The sequence below is a fragment of the Budorcas taxicolor genome, chromosome 10 (assembly GCF_023091745.1).
Source record: "Budorcas taxicolor isolate Tak-1 chromosome 10, Takin1.1, whole genome shotgun sequence".
Classification (NCBI taxonomy): Eukaryota; Metazoa; Chordata; class Mammalia; order Artiodactyla; family Bovidae; genus Budorcas; species Budorcas taxicolor.
The window spans coordinates 56694944-56717017 of record NC_068919.1 but is presented as its reverse complement, the minus strand read 5'-3'; the positions used below and the strand labels follow the sequence as shown (position 1 = coordinate 56717017).

At 42.2% G+C, this 22074-nt stretch overlaps 1 protein-coding gene across 2 annotated transcripts in view; it reads left to right on the top strand.

Annotated features, from left to right (window-relative positions):
- The first annotated feature begins 15280 nt into the window (after positions 1–15280).
- Positions 15281–22074, top strand: part of MAPK6 (mitogen-activated protein kinase 6) — a 33482-nt gene continuing 26688 nt past the window's right edge. For both annotated transcript variants that reach the window (XM_052646720.1, XM_052646719.1), the window contains exon 1: positions 15281–15411. The gene's annotated coding sequence lies outside the window, so the exon portion shown is untranslated. The remainder of the gene's footprint in view (positions 15412–22074) is intronic.

Genomic DNA, 22074 nt, shown 5'->3' with positions numbered 1-22074 from the left:
CATGGCCCCATAAATGTGTAGGTTTATTTCTGGACTCTCAACTTTTTTTCCTTGATCTACATGTCTATCCTTATGCCAGTACTACAATAGCTTTGTAGTAAGTTTTGAAACTGGGAATCGAATCTTTCACCTTTGTTCTTTCTCAATAATGTTTTGACTATTTGGGGTCCCCTACAATTCCATATGAATTTTAGGATCAGTTTGTTAAGTTCTGTAGAAGAACCAAGTGAGATTTTGATAAGGATTACATTCAATCTATGGATCAATTTGGATCATATTGCCATCTTACCAATATTATGTCTTCCAATAAGTGAACATGGACTATCTTTCCATTAATTTAGGTCTTCTTTAACTTTCTTCAACAAAGTTTTGTAGATTTCAGTGTACATATCTTGTCAAATTCACTGCAATCCATGTCAGTTAAATCTTGTTACTCCTTTGGGATACAGTTTCTTTCCTCCCTTATCAGACCTAGCATGTCCCCAGCTGAGTTATGCTTCCACTTAACTCTATGTATAGACTTTGTGGACAGGAGAGTAGAGGGGGAAGATCCTGAGGAGACACATTTTGTACTGTAGGAAGAGTCCTTGGCATTGTCTCAAGCAAGGGGAGTGGTTGGCTCTTGATAGAAAAGGGTGGCTCACTTTTTCAGGCTCAGAGGATGAAAAAAAAGCTGGGAATGTATGTGTCAGGGTCTCCTTCTTCCTCAACAAAAGCCCTGTCTTTGGACTAGGAGACCTAGTCTAGTTAGTAGTTTAATCTTCTCTGGAACTTGGCCACATGGATGAATTAGTGTTGTCTGGTCCTTATCTTTCTCTGTGCTCCCTCTGCTGGTTATTAAAGTCTCTGCCAAAGAGACTCTCTGGCTTTCACAGTTGGCTTTCAGCTGCCTGCTATCCACTTACTCAGCTTTCTGTTTTCTTCTCCTAGAGCTTCAAAAGAGCTAAGCAATACCCATACAATTCCACTGTCCTTATAGTTACTACTCTCTCCATATATTGCACCAACTAATTAATACATTCTCTTCCACGAGTATGCTATTCCAATTCACCACTGGTGGAAGTGTAAGTAACTAGACTGCTACCTTATGCCAGGGGCTATCTGTGCTCCATTCATCACCAGCGATGTGGTCCTCCTACAAGTCAGGTGGTGATCCAACTCCAAAATCCCATCTTACCAACTGCTTTCTCAGGTCTCTCCTTGCTCCAGCTGTGCCAGTTTGGGTTTTCCAAGAAGCAGACTAAGACAGGCTTTAGCGTTCAGGATAATTATGAAGAAGGGCTCTTGGGATCAATATCTATGGATTGAAGGGGAAGGAAACAACACTGGGCAGACAGAGATACTGATCTGAGATGCAAGCTGGGTAAGCTCAACTAACCCCACTGGGAGCTCTTTAGCAGAAATGGCCCATTGCAGTTGTCCTGCACAGGGCCAATATAGCCAGGCTTCTCTATCCTTCCCTTGATCAGTCCTTGGATTTGGGCCACTGGGGAAAGGGGCATCTCCTTGGGCAAGGTGGCTCTTTGCAGGTGAGGCCAAACCTGAAGAAAATGACCACTGACAGATGCGTGTCAACCACAGTCCTCATGACTGGGCAAAAGATCCTTCCTTGACGGGCATCTGGTCAATGCATCTCAATGTCCACCACAGTTGTCATGCCAGCAACCTACTCTCAAACTATTCAGGTAAAAAAAAGTTAATTATCCTATGTGTGCAACTTTTTTGTAAGCTTGAATGTTTTCAATTCAAAACAAAATATATGAACATGCTGCTGCTGCTGCTGCTAAGTCATTTCAGTCGTGTCCGACTCTGTACAACCCCATAGACAGCAACCCACCAGGCTCCCCCATCCCTGGGATTCTCCAGGCAAGAACACTGGGGTGGGTTGCCATTTCCTTCTCCAATGCATGAAAGTGAAAAGTGAAAGTGAAGTTGCTCAGTCGTGTCTGACTCCTAGCGACCCCATGGACTGCAGCCTCCCAGGCTCCTCCGTCCATGGGATTTTCCAGGATTTTCCATGGAGTGGGGTGCCATTGCCTTCTCCATGAACATGCTAATATAAATTAAATGTGACTAAGGAAACACCTAGAAAAGAGCCTTCTGTTGCCAATACAAAGAAAGGGGAATGGTATTGAAAGATGAAAACTCATTTGAATGAGTAAAATATGGATCACCAGAAAATTCAGTGGGAGGTAAGACTGAAAAGGCAAGTTGAGGCTTCATCCTTGCTGTTACAACATACTTCAGAATAGGGTAATAACAGGAAGTGCCTATTTCATCACAGCTAGACCTGCCTTTAATTTCACCTCACCTCTTCTGAGTAGGTGAATCTTTTTCAGATTATTGTTAATGGTTACTGTTTCTTATCTCCCTCTTTCTTTTGTTCCTTCCTCTCCAAGCCCATCACGGAACTTGAAATGTGAAGATGCATGTCTTTGCTCAGCTTCTCATACCGTGATGAAGATTATTTTTAAAATTAATCTCTGAGTCACAGAGCGAGGAGGGAAAGAATCATTTTAATCTCTTCCTTTTCCCTCCTTCATAATCTGCTGTACGGCTAAATCACTTTTAAAAATCTGTCTTTTTCCCTCTTCCCCAAGAATCGTTTGCCTTTTATTTTTCCTTTGTAAACAGTCTTTATAAACCCTCAGAAGCTTCAAAAACTGGAAGAAAATTTTCTTTGCTGAATGGACCACCAGCTAAATTAAAGGCTTCTGTAAGCTGTTTTCATGTAAGTAAATCTTATTTCTGATAATTCTATTGGGGCCTGTAGAGATTTTACAGTTTCTCTTCATCCCCTTCACACTGGGTCATCAGCTGTACCTGTCTGAGCTTTGCTTTGTCTCTCCTGGGCTGCAGAGAGAACACTCCTGTTTTCCGTGGGAGATGCAGGCAGAGTCTTCTGGCCTTCTGTCTGTGCAGCATGCTCCAGCATGTCTCATGCTTCACTATTTGATCACGATTCTTTGAGGGATAAATAAGCATGGAAGCAGTGAAAGCTACATTCTTCAAAACATTTTTTTTTTAACCAATTTACACACTAAACGTTGAAGAAAAGCCCTACCCAGCTAAGTTACTCAAAAAATAAGGAGAAAGTTCTACCTTGGATAAAGCAGGCACTTAAAAGGAATATCTGTGAAATGAATTGAGTGAAAGAAGAGAGAGAGCTGGCTTAACTTCAGGAAACCATGGTTTAAACAGGCAAGCTTCTGGGTGGAGATATTAATAGCACCCCTTATTTATACAGTCATTTAGCATTTTCAGAGTGCTTTCACACACATTATCTCCTGAGATCCTTGGAACAAGCCTGCAAGGGAGTGAGGCATTTTAACGATAAGATTAAATGACTTGCTTGGACTCTAACAACTAGTAAGTGGCGGAACTGGGGCCAGTACCAAGGTCTGCTGACTGTTGTTGGTGCCAAAATACTGGATGGATTTTTCTGATTTCATGGAGGAATCCTCAAGGATTACTAGAGGGCTAAACTTAAAAAATTTCATAGACTGTTTGAAAGTGGGCTCATACGAAAAAATTCACTAGACAGATGTCCTTAAGCTCTCCAGAGTAGTAAACACCAAGCAGACCAATCTAAATTGAAGTAAAGATAAATTGCACAAAGCTACGTGAGTGGACAGAAGTATGGCAAATGAATTTCATTCTGTACTGATTTTTGATAATCCTTTTAGGTGGTTAGTCTGAAAGACACTTGAAAGAAGACAAGCTTGAAATTATGTTTTATTTCAAGAAAGAGAACCATGAGTTATTGCTGTTTGCTAAAGTCATAGAACAATAATTTCCATGTTAGCCTCTTTGCTAAGAACGTGGAAAACAAAACTGAGAGCACTGTTTTGTTCCACATTTGACAAAATGGTAATGAGGCTAAACCTAGTGTAAAGCATCTAATTCTGCCTCAAAACCTTAGAAAAGAGCCTAGTCTATATACCAGGTCAGAGAAAAGAGCAACTAAAACAATCAAAGATTTCCTAAGAAGACAGTTGCTTTAAAAATAGTAAATAAGTGGATATTTGGAAGAAATTCTTATTTACCTTTTGAAGTTAATGTCATGGGGGCAATTGCGATATTCAAAAACATTTCATTTTCAACAAACATTTTATTGGGAGGACACTATATTCAGATACTATGCCCCACCCTAGAGTTTAGAGTAAATAAAATGTAGACGTTCACAATCATTGTCAGAGAATAACAGGCTGGATGAATCTTTAGTCCAACTCAGCACAGCTTTTCTTGTGTTCTTTATGAATTGGAATGGAGTTTACAGTGAAATCTCTTGGGTTTGGTTGGTATGTGTTGGTTGCCAGAGACCAGTCAACTGTGGTGAATTTGCACACAAGTTCTTCAAGCAGCAAGTCTGAAGGGCTGGACTCTTCATACCATGTGGAGGATACAGTGAAGTTATTACAATTAATAACCTTTCTCATTAATGTTTAATTGTTTATCTGGGTCTTACACACACCATCCTTCTCGAAGATCTCAGCATTTCTTCTGAGTTAGCAAAATACAGATAGTCCCTGAATGAGAGTTATTTTCCCAAACTTTGATTTCTAATTTAGTTGTTTGAAACTGAAAATGCACTTTTCCCAGAGAATGTGACAAATACTGGTTAGGTTCTCAAGCCAACTCTTAGAAGCCCATTTAGCCCACAAGCAGCTGGACTATAAGAGGATGAGAACTGTGACCTACAACATTGTTTCCATGGGAAAATGTGCTCTACAGCGGAACAAGGACTTCCTTCCGCCCCCACTTCCTACCTCCATGAGTAGAAGCCACTCTGTTTACTACAGGACATGCAGCTCCTGTGAGTGGGCAGCTGGGTGCTGCAGCAGCCTTGGACGCCCCATCCGCAGAGCAGAGGTCCTCTCTCACCTCTCCTGCCCTAACCCTGTCGTCAGTGAACAGGATGCAGGCAGGTGGAGTGTCTTTTCCAGACCCACTTTCTCCAGAGCAAGGCTATTGGGACTCTTTTGTGGGCTGGGGGGTTCAAAGTTGGCTACCTAATTTCTGAGGCCTCTTATTCAAAGAGTAGGAAAAAAGAAAGGTACTAAAATACAAAGCTTTTCTCCTTTCTTTCTGGTCTCTCTTGACTTACAGTGTTTAATTTAGACAGTCAATAATTATAACAAATATTCTAGGTAAGGAAAAATTAAAAACAAGTTGTCAGCATGAATTTTATTGTAAGATGCAAATATAGTTTGAAACACAAATATGAGTGTTTACCTCCTATGTGAAATCACTAAAATGACCCAATTTCTATGTTGCAGCTCTTATGAGCATGTGTTTTGATCTCACCAGAGCAGTGGAAAGCAGCTAACCATTAGCAGCAGAAAACTAACTTAACCATTATTTTTTCACTTCTTGATACACACATTGAACCAACACTCTCTACCTTTGACTTACTGAGGTATGAGAAATGGCTGAAAGGAAAAAGAAATATTTTTGGCCTGGAAGGAAAAGGCAAGCCACTCCAGTATCCTTGCCTGGGAAATCCCATGGACAGAGGGGCCTGGCAAGCTACGGTCAATGAGGTTGCAGAGTTGGACACAACCGAAGAGACTTAGCATGCATGCAAGTGGTTGACTAATAAGGGGAAGTAACACAAGAAAGGACGTGATAGGGTTCCTTGATCTTTTGTATTTCCTAAAATGCCTTCTTTCTGCGTTTGAAGCAAGTTCTGGTTCCAATGGAAACATGGCCTCTCAGAGCTGTCAGCACCCCCACTTATTCAGTTGTAAATGTATCACACCTTGTACTTCCTTGCTTTGTCTCACTGAACTCCAGTGCATTGTGAGTCCACCAGAATTCTGTCCTCACGGGGCACTGAGAAAATTGCATGTGAATGGGGTGGCAAAGGACAGTGGACACGAATTGCATCTATCTCCTGCTCACATGGATGTTCCATTGTCCCATCCAACTGTCCTGCAAAACATGAGTTCAAAGATAAACTTACTAGGGATTTCAAGATGGTGAGAGGAGAGTATTAAACCAAATATGGGGTCTTTCTGAGCTTGGGTCCTGTGTAATGCCCTGGATATGGGACGAGTGTCAAAGATGGGGAGATAGCCTGGGGTGGGAATTCACCGGATAGAGCTTCCCAGGATGGGCAGATGGATCTTTTAAGCCTGCTGAGGGTCTGGCCATTTCCTTTCAGAATACCGCTCCTAGGGTACTCTTCACTGGAAACAGTGAAGGCTTCAGTCAGGTCTCAGAGATGGGTACTGGCCTCTGGGGATGACATCTTCAGGGAAGGTTGTTCCAATGGTGGTAACTGACAGCTGGTAAAATATGTCAAATAGGAGATGGGATTGTGGCAGGTAGACCTACTGAACAATATTATATACCAGTTGATAACTTGAGCACTCAGAATGACCAATGTAAACACATCATCAGCATGTTTCCTTAGAGTTACACATAGTGATTACCTTCTTCCCTAAATGGCAGATAGCTCGACAGTTTGGAGTGCAAAAAGGAGGGGAATGACCTTGTGTACTATAGAAAGCTGCTTTGTCCCCACAATTCAAAATATTTATCACTCGGTGGATAGGCTAAGGAACAGTTTGTCGAATCTTACTTTAATTTGCATTGATCATGTGCTGGAGGCCCAGATTGTTCTCAAAAACTGAGGATGGCTATAGAAGACTTTGTGGTCTCAAGAGTTCATTTCAAAAATGTGGACTATCTCCAGAACTCAGGAGCATATCTTCTCCTCAGGCTAACAGGGCTCTCAAGATAGGAAGAGGACGGACAGAGTATAAATAAGAAAACCCTCAGACCAGATTTCTCTAAAGCCAAGAGTGTCACCATAGCTCTGCTCCCTCTTAAAAAGTATGTGTGTGTTGCCACAGGATCTACACTATTGTATTAGTCATTTAACTCTACCATTTCTGCAAATTTATCCCACTTCCAGAAAATACTGACTTCCAAGGCAGATAAATCACGGGGAGGATCCTTTATTTGTTGTTCTTGTAAAATTATCCGAATAGGTATTTCCTAGTATATTTAAGTGGTTAGTTACATAACCATTATTCAAAAAGTAAGTGTACAGATTGAGATTTTGTTGCAAAGAAAGCTAGATTTTTGTCTAAAAAAATGTAAGAAGCTTATGGCATTGCAGCTTTTCTCCAAAATCCTATTTATCATAGCCTAAGAGAATGAAATAATGTTTATAAAGTGTTTATCTGAAAGGGGTTACTTGATAAAGGATATTACCAGGAAACTAACAATAAATAATAATGAATAAATAATAAATAAAGGAAACTAACCCTGTATCCCCCTTAAAAGCAATGGTTCAGCAGTCACTAGTTCAATGTCCAAAGCAACCTTACAGAACATAATTCCACAAAGAACAAGAATCAGCTGGAGTTGGCAATCAGTTTCTTCAATGGAAAGTTGTTTTATTTACAAAGAAAATTACAACATATTCCTTTGGAAACCATGTCTAGAAAAGCAATCATTTTAAATTAATAGTATAAATATTGACACATGGAAACTTCCAATTAAAGACCTTGGATGTTATCACCTCTCTATAGGCCCCTCCAGAAATTCCTTTTATAGCATCCCTGACAGGTGGCCACTGTTTTCTGATTGAACGCTTCCAGTGATGTAGAACTCACTTCACCAGGAGGTCCTGACCACGGGGCTCAATTCCAGTATCCAAAACTGTCCTTTCTTATGCTGAGCCAAAATCTTTCTCTCCATAATAGCCCTCCTGATGGTCTTATATCTGAACTCCAGTGCAATATGGAATAAATCTACTCTCTGCATAACAACTCTTTAGCAAATTGCTTTTCTGCAGGTTAAGCAGACCCAATTCCCTCATCTTTTCTTTAGAGAAAAAATGGTTTCCATACTCTACCTGGATGTCTCCTTCTAAAGAATTCTGATTTGTTATGCAAGGCGCTCTTTTAATGTTGTATCTATGCTTGAACACATGAGTTCAGAAATTCTGAACTGAATAGCATAGGTCTAGTGCCCCTGTGACTTGAACACTGTTTTGCATTAACACAGTCTACATTTTGTTAGTTTTTTTTTTGGTGGCAGCTCACATTGTATGCATATCTCTATCTTATAGTCACACTATCAGGTCAAGTCTCCTAAATCCTGGCCCCTTTCAAATGGTTTCTTGAACAAAGATACTATGCTTTGTATTTATTGCAACCAGATGTCATCTTTTAAAAAAATTTTGAGTAAATATTCTGTCAACATATTCAGATCTGAGTTCTGTATCTTCCTCAAATCTTAACTGAAAACATTGACAAAAATATTGCCCAAGTCTTGACAAAGGAGGACAAATCTGTATCGCTTTTCTTGAGACTGGAAGCCTCAAGATTAATGTCTCTCCAGTAATTAGCACTCTTTGAATCAAACTTTCTCTACAATTCAGTTCAGTCTCTACAATTATCTAAACCCATATTTCTCAATCTTATCCACAAAAATGCTTTGACTTTTTGAGATGATCAAGACTACACTACCCATTGTTTAGTAATGTAATGATCCTATCAAAAAAGGAAGTGGCATTTCTTTTGTCATTATTTACTTGAAAAGAATCTATGATGACTCCTATTAACTGTTACATTTCCCCTAACATATGTTTAATGATTTACATTAGAAAATTTCCAGGAATTGGCATCAAGCTTGGTGGTCTATATGTCTAAAATCTGCCTTACCCTCCATCTTTAAAATCAAGATACTGACAGTTTATTTTCATAGGAAGACAGTAAGTGAATTGGAAAAAGATCAAACAAGTAGCCTAATGAGGGAATCTAAACTCAAACAGGAAAAATGGGACGCACGTGGGTGACTCACGACTTTCCCTTTATCAAGGCCAGTTGATTTGGCTTCAAGTTATCACTTGTATTAACATCCCCTTTCTATGCCCAATAGAAATACATTTCTTCTCTCTTCCATCCCGCCCTCCTTCTCTCATGCTTAAAACACAATTTGAATTGGGTTTTCTGTCACTGTAACAAAAAGAATTCTGACTTACAGAAAGGGTGGCTCCTTAAAGAACATCAGAGTATTGTCACCAGAGTAAGACAGAATGGATGCACGGCAGAAAACAACAATGTAGACGAATCCTTCTGCCTTCTTCCTGTTGCCAACTTCTTGTTCACCTAATCTACCGTTTCCATTCATTCCAGAATTACCGTTCTTAAATACTAGTTGAATCATCTAAATTCCTCTCCTTCTGCCTTTAGCATAAATCAAAAAGTTTTGGCATCCAAGCAAGGCCTTCTAAATTGGGTACGAACTTGCCTTCATTTCCCCAGTCCCATCAGACTTATTTCCAAAGCGTGTCCAGCACATTCATGCTTTTGTACATTCTGCCCTCTCATCTTGAAATGTCTTTTTCCTCATACTTTGCTGATGGAATCAAGCCCAACTCAAATGCTCTGTCTTCGGGTTGAAACTTTCCTGGTATCTTCAGACCTCATCACTTGTTCCCTCCAATAAGAGCAGGTACTTTGCATTTCTGCTCAGGAAGCGCTCATTTCAAGCTGCCTTATGGTGGACTTACCTGCTTCTTTCCTACATTCTTCCCCTACAATGGTGGCTTTCAAACCCTTAGCAATAACACAGCTCAAAGCAATAATGAGCAATAAGTAGCACTAAATGTAATTTGCTCAGTTGTGTCTGATTCTTTGGGACCTCATGGACTATACAGTCCATGGAATTCTCCAGGCCAGAATACTGGAGTGGGTAGCCGTTCCCTTCTCCAGGCGATCTTCCCTATCTAGGGATCGAACCCAGGTCTCCTGCGTTGCAGGTAGATTCTTCACCAGCTGAGCCACCAGGGAAGTGCTACTGTGATCCAATTACCATTTTTATAGATATCCTACAATTAGTTCATCAATTCTAAGAAGTTCTTCCTCTTATTTTAATATCTCTGCGATTAGGATGTAGCAATAGGGTATCATTATTTGGATAGTTTTTGCTTTCTTGCTCCTGCTACTGCTAAGTCACTTCAGTCGTGTCCGACTCTGTGCGACCCCATGGACGGCAGCCCACCAAGCTCCCCCGTCCCCGGGATTCTCCAGGCAAGAACACTGGAGTGGGTTGCCATCTCCTTCTCCAATGTATGAAAGTGAAAAGTGAAAGTGAAGTCGCTCAGTCGTGTCCGACAATACTACATACAATATTGGTGTCATCAGTTCAGTTCAGTTCAGTGATGTCTGACTCAGTTGTGTCTGACTCTTTGTGACCCCATGAATCTCAGCACACCAGGCCTCCCTGTCTATCACCAACTCCCAGAGTCCACCCAAACTCATGTGCATTGAGTCAGTGATACCATCCAGCCATCTCATCCTCTGTTGTCCCCTTCTTCTCCTGCCCCCAGTCGCTCCCAGCATCTTTTCCAATGAGTCAACTCTTTGCATGAGGTGTCCAAAGTATTGGAGTTTCAGCCTCATCATCAGTCCCTCCAATGAACAGCCAGGACTGGTTTCCTTTAGGATGGACTGGTTGGATCTCCTTGCAGTCCAAGAGAATCTCGAGTCTTCTCGAACACCACAGTTCAAAAGCAGTGATTCTTCTGCACTCAGCTTTCTTCACAGTCCAACTCTCACATCCATACATGACTATTGGAAAAACCACAGCCTTGACTAGATGGACCTGACTAGATGGACCTTTGTTGACAAAGTAATATCTCTGCTTTTTAATATGCTATCTAGGTTGGTCATAACTTTCTTTCCAAGGAGTAAGCGTCTTTTAATTTCATGGCTGCAGTCACCATCTGCAGTGATTTTGGAGCCCCCAAAAATAAAGTCAGCCACTGTTTCCACTATTTCCCCATCTATTTGCTGTGAAGTGATGAAACCGGATGCCATGATCTTCGTTTTCTGAATGTTGAGCTTTAAGCCAACTTTTTCACTTTCCCCTTTTGCTTTCAAGAGGCTTTTTAGTTCCTCTTCACTTTCTGTCATAAGGGTGGTGTCATCTGCATATCTGAGGTTATTGAGGTTTCTCCCGGCAATCTTGATTCCAGCTTGTGCTTCTTCCAGCCCAGCGTTTCTCATGATGTACTCTGCATAGAAGTTAAATAAGCAGGGTGACAATATACAGCCTTGATGCACTCCTTTTCCTATTTGGAACCAGCCTGTTGTTCCATGTCCAGTTCTAACTGCTGCTTCCTGGCCTGCATATAGGTTTCTCAAGAGTCAGATCAGGTGGTCTGGTATTCCCATCTCTTTCAGAACTTTCCACAGTTTATTGTGATCCACACAAAGGCTTTGACATAGTCAATAAAGCAGAAATAGATGTTTTTCTGGAACTCTCTTGCTTTTTTGATGATCCAGCAGATGTTGGCAATTTGATCTCTGGTTCCTCTGCCTTTTCTAAAACCAGCTTGGACATCTGGAAGTTTACAGTTCATGTATTGCTGAAGCCTGGTTTGGTGACTTTTGAGCATTACTTCACTAGCGTGTGAGATGAGTGCAATTGTGTGGTAGTTTGAGCATTCTTTGGCATTGCCTTTCTGTGGGATTGGAATGAAAACTGACCTTTTCCAGTCCTGTGGCCACTGCTGAGTTGTCCAAATTTGCTGGCATATTGAGTGCACCACTTTCACAGCATCATCTTTCAGGATTTGAAACAGCTCAACTGGAATTCCATCACCTCCACTAGCTTTGTTCGTAGTGATGCTTTCTAAGGCCCACTTGACTTCACATTCCAGGATGTCTGGCTCTAGGTGAGTGATCACACCATCGTGATTATCTGGGTCGTGAAGCTCTTTTTTGTACAGTTCTTCTGTGTATTCTTGCCACCTCTTCTTAATATCTTCTGCTTCTGTTAGGTCCTTACCATTTCTGTCCTTTATTGAGCCCGTCTTTGCATGAAATGTTCCCTTGGTATCTCTAATTTTCTTGAAGAGATCTCTATCTTTCCCATTCTGTTGTTTTCCTCTATTTCCTTGCACTGATTGCTGAGTAAGGCTTTCTTATCTCTCCTTGGTATTCATTGGAACTCTGCATTCAAATGGGAATATCTTTCCTTTTGTCCTTTGCTTTTTGCTTCTCTTCTCTTCACAGCTTTTTGTAAGGCCTCCTCAGACAGCCATTTTGGTTTTTTGCATTTCTTTTCCATGGGGATGGTCTTGATTCCTGTCTCCTGTACAGTGTCATGAACCTCCGTCCTAATTGATGACACTTCAGATTTGTTGGAATAAGATACATAATCAAAACACATTTCACAAAACAATGTTTTTACCCTTTGTTATAGGCTATGCTCTCTAGTTTTTTCTATTTCATTAAGAAAAAAATGCAGATCTTAATCCACCAAAATGACTGCACTATGTATGGCAGTTTGAAAAACTACTGAGAACTTAAACTCTTTACAGCCACACAGTAGAGTTAAGAACTAAACTGACTACATTAATGATTCTACAACCCCAAAATATGCTTAAATATGATTTTAATTTCAACAAATTTCTGCCCAAAAAGATGAAGTGGCAAATAACTATTGCAGTTTCAAGACCTTCGTCAAAGTCCATTTAACTGAACAACAAAGAGACCTAGCCTTCATCAAGGTAAACAGCCCCTCCTCCATAAGATTACTATTGGGTTTATCAAATAACTGTTGACTTTTTAAGGTTTGCTTCAAAACTCTTCCCTAGGTCTAATAATCCAAAGATTTGTTGTTTGTTGTTCAGTCACTCAGTCGTGTCTGACTCTTTGCAACCCCACAGACTGCAGGATGCCAGGTTTCCCTGTCCTTCACCATCTCCAGGAGTTTGCTCAAACTCATGTCCGCTGAGTTGGTGATGACATCCAACCATCTCATCCTCTGTCGTCCCCTTCTTCTGCCTTCAATGTTTCCCAGCATCCTGGTCTTTTCTAATGAGTCAGTTCTTCGAATCAAGTGACCAAAGTATTAGAGTTTCAGCTTTAGCATTAGTCCTTCCAATGAATATTCAGAGTTGATTTCCTTTAGGGTTAACTGGTTTGATCTTCTTGTAGTCCAAATATTATATCACAAAATTTAGCCTTTTCTCAAACATGCCTTCCGGAGAAGACAATGGCAACCCACTCTAGTACTCTTGGTAGGCTGCAGTCCACGGGGTCGCTAAGAGTCAGACACAACTGAGCGACTTCACTTTCACTTTTCACTTTCATGCATTGGAGAAGGAAATGGCAACCCACTCCAGCGTTCTTGCCTGGAGAGTCCCAGGGATGGAGGAGCCTGGTAGGCTGCCGTCTATGGGGTCACACAGAGTTGGACACGACTGAAGCGACTTAGCAGCAGCAGCAGCAGCAAACATGCTTTCACTGAAAGACCTGTTTTTAACCCGAATTCTCTGAAGCTATCCTACCCTTGACCTCTTTCTCTGAGATGCTACTAAAACTCTGTCAACAAATTTGGCTTTGCTTGATCAACAGGTTATTTCGGTGGTCTTTGACACATTATAAGCTCCCTAAGGGAAAGCACAGTGCTTCTTATTTATTCTCTACCCTCTCCTCATCACTGCAGATCGTGATGCGCTTGCTCCTTGGAGGGAAAGTTATGACCAACCTAGATAGTATATTAAAAAGCAGAGACATTACTTTGCCAACAAAGGTCCGTTTAGTCAAGGCTGTGGCTTTTCCAATAGTCATATATGGATGTGAGAGTTAGGACTATGAAGAAAGCTGAGTGCCAAAGAATTGATCCTTTTGAACTGTGGTGTTGGAGAAGACTCTTAGTCCCTTGGACTGCAAGGAGATCCAACCAGTCCATCCTAAAGAAGATCAGTCCTGGGTGTTCATTGGAAGGACTGATGTTGAAGCTGCAACTCCAATGCTTTGGCTACCTGATGCAGAGAGCTGACTCATTTGAAAAGACCCTGATGCTGGGAAAGATTGAGGGCAGGAGGAGAAGGGGACGACATAGGATGAGATGGTTGGATGGCATCACCGACACAACGGACATGGGTTTGGGTGGACTCCGGCAGTTGGTGATGGCCAGGGAGGCCTGGCGTGCTGCGGTTCATGGGGTCGCAGAGAAGGACACTACTGAGCGACTGAACTGAACTGAACCCTCTCCTCCTGATGTTCAAACACTGATGGATGGGGGAGGAAAGGTGTCATGAATTTCAGGGGAGCTCCAGCAGGCAGAGCAGGGATGTACAGTGGTCAAAGAGGAGCTCTTGTTGTAGAAAAGCGGCATTCACAAATAAGAAATCCTGTGGTTTGGACAACCCTTCCCTTTTTCTTGGTTTCATCTACTCATTGCGTCCTCTTCACACCTGCTATTCAGATAGTATTATTTTTAATATAAAAAAATATAAACCATTCAAACTCCATCCCACTCACTTAACTTCAAGCTAGTATGTGAGCTTTGAAGTGGTCTTTGCCTCCAGCTTGAGGATACGCATAATAATAGATATCGGGTTGCCAAACCTTTGGTTCTCACCAGGAATGGTGATTCGGTCACTGAAAAAAATATGTTGACCTGTGTCTCTAATTTAATACCTACTACATATCACATAAATACTGGAAGGCTTCCTGGATTCAATCAGCCATACTAAAATGAATAAATAAATAAGCTTTTTTTTTTTTGTCCTAGTGGGCCCAAGAGGGTACCAATCTACATTTCCCAGTTACCTCGCTGTACACTCTGGTCCAAATTCTACGCTTCCCTCAGGCTGGCTTAGTCCCAGTTCCTGCAACAAGCCAGGTGCTCCCCTCCTCCACGTTGTGGCTCATTCTGTTCCCTCCGCAGGAACAGCCCCCCTCCTCCGCCAGGCCACCTCCTCTAGTTTCAAGCGCTCCTTCTCATTTAGCTGAAAGGTCAGCGGTGGCAACCTCATTTAGAAGCCTGCCTTAGCACTTGACCTTTAACGCGTTTGCCTTCTTCCTTGGCTGTTGCTTTCTAGCCCATCCATCTTCGGGTCCAGCTTCCTAATTCCCAGGGGATGGGGAAGTCTTGCTCCTCTAGGCCGTCCAGTCCCATGCACGTAGTAGGTGTGCAGTAAACGCTCACAAAGAGTTTGACCACCATGTGCTCTAACGCTGGGGCAAGTAGCAGAGCGAAGAGAGCCTGTCTGTTCACCTCCTTGCCAGCTCCCTAGCCCAGCCCAGCGCATCCAACCGGAGGCGGGGGACAAGCCCGGGTACTTCTCTTGCCGCCCCCGCGGCGCGCGGAGCCCAGTCACGGGCGTTGGAAATTCCGGCGCGTGCCGGCTCGCTGGGCCGGGCGGGGGCGGGGGAACCCGTGGAGTGAGCCTGTGACGTACGGGGGCGTGGCTCCAGAGCCTCCGCCCCCTCTTCCTCGCCCTCTCTCGCGGGTCGGGGTTACATGGCGGCGACTGCGGCAAAGCGAGAGCCTCGGAGACGCCGCTGCCGCCAGCACAGCCGGAGACCTGAGCCGACCCTGGGGGCTGTCCGTGGGCCCTGCACTCCCTCGATGAGTCGGAGAAGTCCGGTAGGTATATGTGTGTGCGTGTGCGGGGCGCGCCGGCGGGGCGGCTCCGGAGGGCGCCGCGGCGGGCCCGGCGGCTGAGCCGGCTCTCTCCTCCATTGTGTGTGACCCTCTGGCGGCCGTCGCTCAACAAAGGCGCTTTTGTTCCGTCTCCCGCCCGCCCTCGGCCCGCCCGCCGGCTCGCTCTCTCGGGCCTGGCCGGCGCGTCCTCCCGCGGGCCGCCGGCGGCGGGCCGGGGTCCCCGCGTGGGGCCGGCAGAGCGGCCGGCGCGCCCCTCCCACCCGGCACGCCCCTCGCGGGCCGGGGTGCCGGGCCCGGCGGTGCGCGCCGGCCTCGGGCCAGGCTTGCCGGCTGCCTGCCGACCGCTTACGTCTGGCTCCGCAGGTTCGAAACCCGGCCCGGCCGGCGGCGGGCTGACGCGGGGCGGCGGCCGGGAGGGGCTACTCGCCTCAGCAGCGTGAGGTGGCGCGGAGTCTAGCCTTCCTGGCACGCCGCCTTTCGAAATGCTCCCGCGTCTCCTCCCCCATCCCACTCCGGTGACTCGGCCTCAGCTGACTCCGGCCGGGCAAAGTCTCCCAGTGCACAAGGCACATTGCGTAGCGCGCCGCTCACTCGACTCGGCGCGGAGCCCCGAAGTCCTCTGCCCGAGTTGAATCTGGCCGCTAAGGAGGTACAGAAAAACTCCAAATCGGAATTCCTAATTTCTTCCCCCTCCCTCTACTACAGTCTTGTCTGAGCTGCGTTCGGGACGCGCAGCGGTGGTGGTCCGTGAAAGTCCCCAAATGAAAACTTGTTTTGTCTGTTCACAGAAAAAGGGCTTCCTCGCTTCTCGGTGCATTTTTCTCTGACTTGGTGAGGCTCGTTGATAAGTAAGGATTTTTCTGGCCGCTTTTTGTTCCTTGATTGGTAAGATTGGTTCAGGTGTTAGGTGGGAGCGCTCCGAAGCAGGATCTTTTCGATTCCTTTGCTTTTTATTTCTGCCTTTGCTCGTTCATTGGGAAAGGTCCACTAACGTGAGGTACTGCATTTGCAGCACAATTCGTGTTCTTTTCCTTCATCGCTAAAAATGCCCTCCAAAGTCAGTCTGAGTTTTGTTTTTTTTTTTTAACAGATACAAGATGATTTATCAAGGGAAAGAAAAATTAACAGGGGACAAAATAGAGCGATAACAGCTTCAGAGTACTTTTCCGATTGTTTAAGTCGTCTAGCCTTGTTATTTTTTAAAGCTCTGATGGGACGCATCCTCTCTCTTGAACGTTGGGGAACTGAAATGGAAAGAGTAGTTTAATTAGAAGGCTGAAGGGATCAAACAGGACTGGGCCCTGAAAGGAAATTGCCTCTAGAGTTTCTTCTTAGAATGTCAGATATTTATGTTTGAAATAGGCTTGCTAATCGGTGGCAGAGACTTTACATTTCTTGAATGGGTAGTTGTTCCGACATGTTTAGGAAGGGCTTGCTATGTGCCAAGGAGCACAGAGTCCTTTCACATCACTGAGTAAGAATTGCCTTGTTAAACTTGTAAAATTGCTTATTGGTGTCCTGAATTCAAGAATTGCAGTCGTCTAGGAAATATACCAGATTTGAGCAGGACGTGTTTTAATCACCTAAGAATTACTGTTAGAAAAAGAGCTCTGGGAAATGAAGGATTATTTATAAAAACCTTTATCTATGACCATATTTTGTAGTTCAGTTATTGGCAAAAGAGGATTAAAAACGTTTGCTACTTTCTGTGATTAAGAAAGAATCCAGAGAGGATTGATTTGAAGATCAGTTAATTTTGCGATAGAAAAAGTATATGTTCTAATGACAATGTTAGTACTAAAAGTGTTGCAGCATTTTGCATAAGTTCGTTTAAACATCGTGAGAATTCATAACTGAGAAAATAGTAAGGTTTGCTGACTCAGGGTACATTGCTGAGGGGATGGGGTCGGGTAGGAGGAAGCTTCGAAGTGCTGCAAGTTTTGAGTTGGGTGATGACTCATCCTGCCCACGGACTGCTACGTGGCCCTTTTTTTTATACACTGTATTTTTTTTTTTTAATGATAGGCTAAAATGCTCCTGTCTACATTATAATTCTCTCTCACACAGAGGAGCCACAGATTCTCTAAAAAAGTAATGGCTTCTAAAATGGCATTTTAAAGGGATATCATATATTCTGCAGGTGGAATTTGGTAACATTTGTTGAAAAGAAAGGTAAAATTAATTGCTAGTCAGTTGGGGCAATGAAATATTTGATCCTATGGGTTGGCCAAAAAGTACGTTTGGGTTTTCCTGTAAAATGTTAGGTGAAAACCGGAGGGAACTTTTTGGCCAATGCCACAGCAGTTCCTTGGCTGTTGATGAGAGAGATTTCTTATGGATTTTTTTTACAGATAGTACTTTTATGGTATAGATAGAAATTAACCATTTTGTTTTCATTGGTAATGTAAAAGTTAACTTTGTACTATCTAGAAGTTAGTTTGTATTGTAAAAGTACAGCAGTGTTTAATCAGCTACAGCTCTGAACATGAGCATTTCACTCTGGTGGAATTATATATAGTGCTTTCTCCTTTTTTCTAATCTATATTAATTTAATAGACTATAATATATAGTAATTTAGTTTAAAAGTTAAAATAGGTATTGTTATAGGCACTATTTTTTCATCAGTCCTTTTGGATTTACATTGAAATTTGGTAATAAAATATTTTGACTGATTGTAGAAAGCCATTGTTTAGCAGGTTGGCCTAAAATAAGATTGAGAAAAAAGGGGATTGAGAATAACAATGTGTTTTAAAGGTGAGAAGAAAAACTTGCCACTCATATTTTTCTTTGTATATACTATTTATCTTCTCAGTGATTTATTTGAATGGTTTTATGGGCAGTAAAGTGTATTAATGTGAATTAAGTCTTTGAAGAGATTTTGGAAGAACATTGCATGATTTATAGAGGGGAACTTTACTAAAGTTTAATTCAAACTTTAAAATATACTTCCTACTAAAGGAAATATAAAAATACAAGTATGAAAGTATTAAAGACTTTCAAAAGCCTTTTAGAGGTTGAACATGTATTTCCAGTGTGTGTTTGTGTTTTAAGAATGTAGGTAATTACCTGTCACGCTTAATTCAGAATTTATAAACTGGTTATGTTAGTCTGTCTTCCTTCTATGAGGTATTGACTAATGAAATGCTGATGAGCCTCCCTGTTGCTATACAGTTCTGAGTTTGCATTGCCCTCTTGAATTCTATGTTACTTTAGGGCCCCTGTTAAAATAGAACATGCCTCAATAGTAAATTCTTTGTAGCATTGTTGTCTTCCCACTGTCAGCTCCTTCAGCCTGATTTGTGGGCTGTTAACATTACCCTATAGCCTGCTAGAGATATGGAGATTTTGGTTGGTTTTATTGCTCAGTCCTGATTGAGACTTTACAAAAACAAAAATGTTATTGTAGTTACTGTTTTTTTTTTCCCCCTTGGGAGTTGCTTTTCATGTGGAACTGGTGCCTTTAATAGTGGCATGGGCAAAAAAAAAAAATAGTGGCATGGGCAGAGTCCACCAATGTTTCTTTTCCTTCTGAACTGCATATTTGGAAAGTGTAGTGTATCCCCTTTGATATGTTTTAAAAGGTTTATCTTACATAACATGTCCACCTTTTAAATCCATTTCTGAAAAAGTATACAGAGATTGCAGCAAATGACATTTTCCCATTGATTTTCATTTAAATTTGATGTCTTTTTCATAGGGAAAAAAAATTTAATTCAGGAAAGAGACTGTCTCTTCAGAATGTGAGAAATCTATGTGCATTTAATTCTGTACAACCATAAAACTATAAAATGTTAGTTTTTACAGAGGGGTCCTGGACATTTTATCTTCCCCCAGGTACATCATTTGACTGCTCAAGAAACTGAGGCCCAGAGTGATCTAAAATCTTGGTACAGGTGATTTCTGAACCAGTAGTATTAGCATCATTTGGGAATTAAATGCAGAATCCTGACCCCATCTCAAGACTTATTTAGAAGCTACAGTTTAACTAGATTCTCAAGTGATTCAAACACATGTTCATTTCTGGAAACACTGCTAAGTGATGCATACGTAAGTTGCTCCGCTGGTTAATGACTGACTTGGAAAACTCAGGTCTTCTGAGTGGCTCTTTCCATTGACTCTCCTGAAAAACATCAAAAGGAAGATTGAGAATCTAATCACTGTCCAGTAGAACTTTCTGTGATGATAGAAGTATTAGTATTTTACTCTGTGTTGTCCAGTAAGATAATCACTAGCCACGTGACAGTTGAGCATTTGACAGGTGGCTAGTATACCCAAGGAACTGAATTTTTAATTATATGTATTTCTAATTAATTTATGCTTCGCTGCATGAAGTTAGTGGCTGCTGTATTGGACAGCACATATTTAGATGATCTTTGCCCACATTAAGTTTAAAATTACTTAAGCTGTAATTTAATAACTGATTAGGCTTAATTTGGGATTCCCTGATGGCTCAGATGGTCAAGAGTCTGCCTGCAATGTGGGAGGCCTGGGTTCAATCCCTGGATTGGGAAGATCCCCTGGAGAAGGAAATGGCAACCCACTCCAGTATTCTTGCCTGGAAAATCCCATGGATGGAGGAGCCTTGTGGGCAACAGTCCATGAGGTCGCAACAAAGTCGGACAGGATTAAGCAACTTCACTTCACTTAGACTTAATTTAGTAATTTCCTCCTAATTTACAAATTGGAGTGATGGTAGGTTTCTAACTACCTACACCCCTAAAATGCCTAGCTATTAGTTTAGTAGTTATTATAAAGCAATGCCAATTTTCTGATATACTCCTGTGTTCAATAGTATAGATAATCTAAGCTGCAAGAATATCTATTTCCCCATTTGTCTCAATCACTTGGATTTAAAAATATTAAAAATAACCTGTTAGGGACTTCCCTGGTGGTCCAGTGGCTGAGACTCCACACTCCCAATGCAGGGGCCTGGGTTCAATCCCTAGTCAGGAAACGAGATCCCACATGCCCCAACTAAGGGTATGCATGCCACAACTGAAAATCCCAAAGGCTGTGACTAAGACCTGGTTTGGGCAAGTAAGTAAATATTTAAAATAAATAACCTGTTAAGTAAATGTTCTTAATTATCTTATGGATAGCATTGAGGGGACAGTTTTTACCTCTGGCGTAATATCTCCAGGTCATTTGGCAGCTGCCAGATTGATCTGCCTTTTGTTGTGTTATTTCCAGGTGTAGAAACATTGAGTGGTTCTTAACCTTCCACCTTATGCAGTGGGAAGATTCTAACCCTGGAGTAAGTCAGAGTGACCTGCGTCCAAATCTTGCATGATTTTGGTGAATTTGCTTTATCTTTTGGAGCGAAGTGCTCTTGTTTGTAAAATGAGACTTAAAAGGTGGTGGTTCTGAGTAACAGAAATAGTTTTTTTACTTAGAAAATGTGTGTGTGCTCAACCATGTCCGATTCTTTGTGAACCCATAGACTGGTAGCCCTCCATTCTCCTCTGTCCATTTTCTGATCAAGATTACTGGAGTGAGTTGCCATTTCCTTCTCTAGGCCTGCTTCCTGACCCAGGGATCAAACCCACATCTCCCACTTCTCTTGCATTGTAGGTGATTCTTTACTGCTGAGCCACCAAGGAATCCCCCCTTAGAAAATGCCTGGCACTTAAGGGACACTCAGTAAATTTGAATTACCTTCCCTTTCCCTTGTTCTGAGCTTCGTACAGCCTGTATTTAGTTTTATGTTTAAAATTCTGATTTTAAATCTTGTTGGTTCCCACCAATTACATGGCTTTTTGCCTTGCTTCATTCATGTATATCCCTAGTACATTCCTCCACTTGTGCTCTGAATTCCTTCACTTGATCTTTTTTTTTTATTTTAAGAATTTTTTGATGTGAACCATTTTTAAAGTCTTTATTGAACTTGTTACAGTATTGCTTCTGTTTCACGTTTCGGTTTTCTGGCCGAGAGGTATGTGGGATCATAGCTCCCTGACCAGGGATCGAAGCATCACCCCTTGCATTAGAAAGTGAAATCTTAACCGCTGGACCACCAGGGAGTCCCATTCCCTTAACTTCTTAAGGACTCGTCTCTTGCCTGCCTCATGAATTTTGCCCCTTCTATTGGACTGTCTTTGAAAAAGTGAAAAGTAAAAGTGCCAATTCAACTCTTTGCAACCCCATGGGCTGTAGCTCTCCAGGCTCCTCTGTTCTTGGAATTATCTAGGCAAGAATACTGCAGTGGGTAGCCATTCCTTTCTCCCGGGGATCTTCTTGACCTAGGGATCGAACCCGGTATCTTTATTGATATACAGATGTGCTTAGAGAGCTATACTAAACAGTAGCCACTAGCCACATTTGGCTATTTAAACAAAAATTATCAGTTCCTTAGTCATGCTAATTACATTTTACTTGCTTGGTATCCATGTGTAGCTATTGGCTTCTGTACTGGACAGTGTAGATATAGAGTAGAAATCTCTTACAGACCCTCTCCTGATTCCACAGTTTTCTCTTCTAGCTATTGCCTCTAGCTATTGCTTCTAGCTATTTCTCTAGTCCACTTTCAAGCATATTTTCAAGAACCGTCTTTGTGTTCTCGTTCCACTTTGCTTTGTTCTTCAACTCCAGACTTCTGTCACCATCTCACCACTGAAAGTACTCTAGCTAGTCAGGGTTACCAGCGAT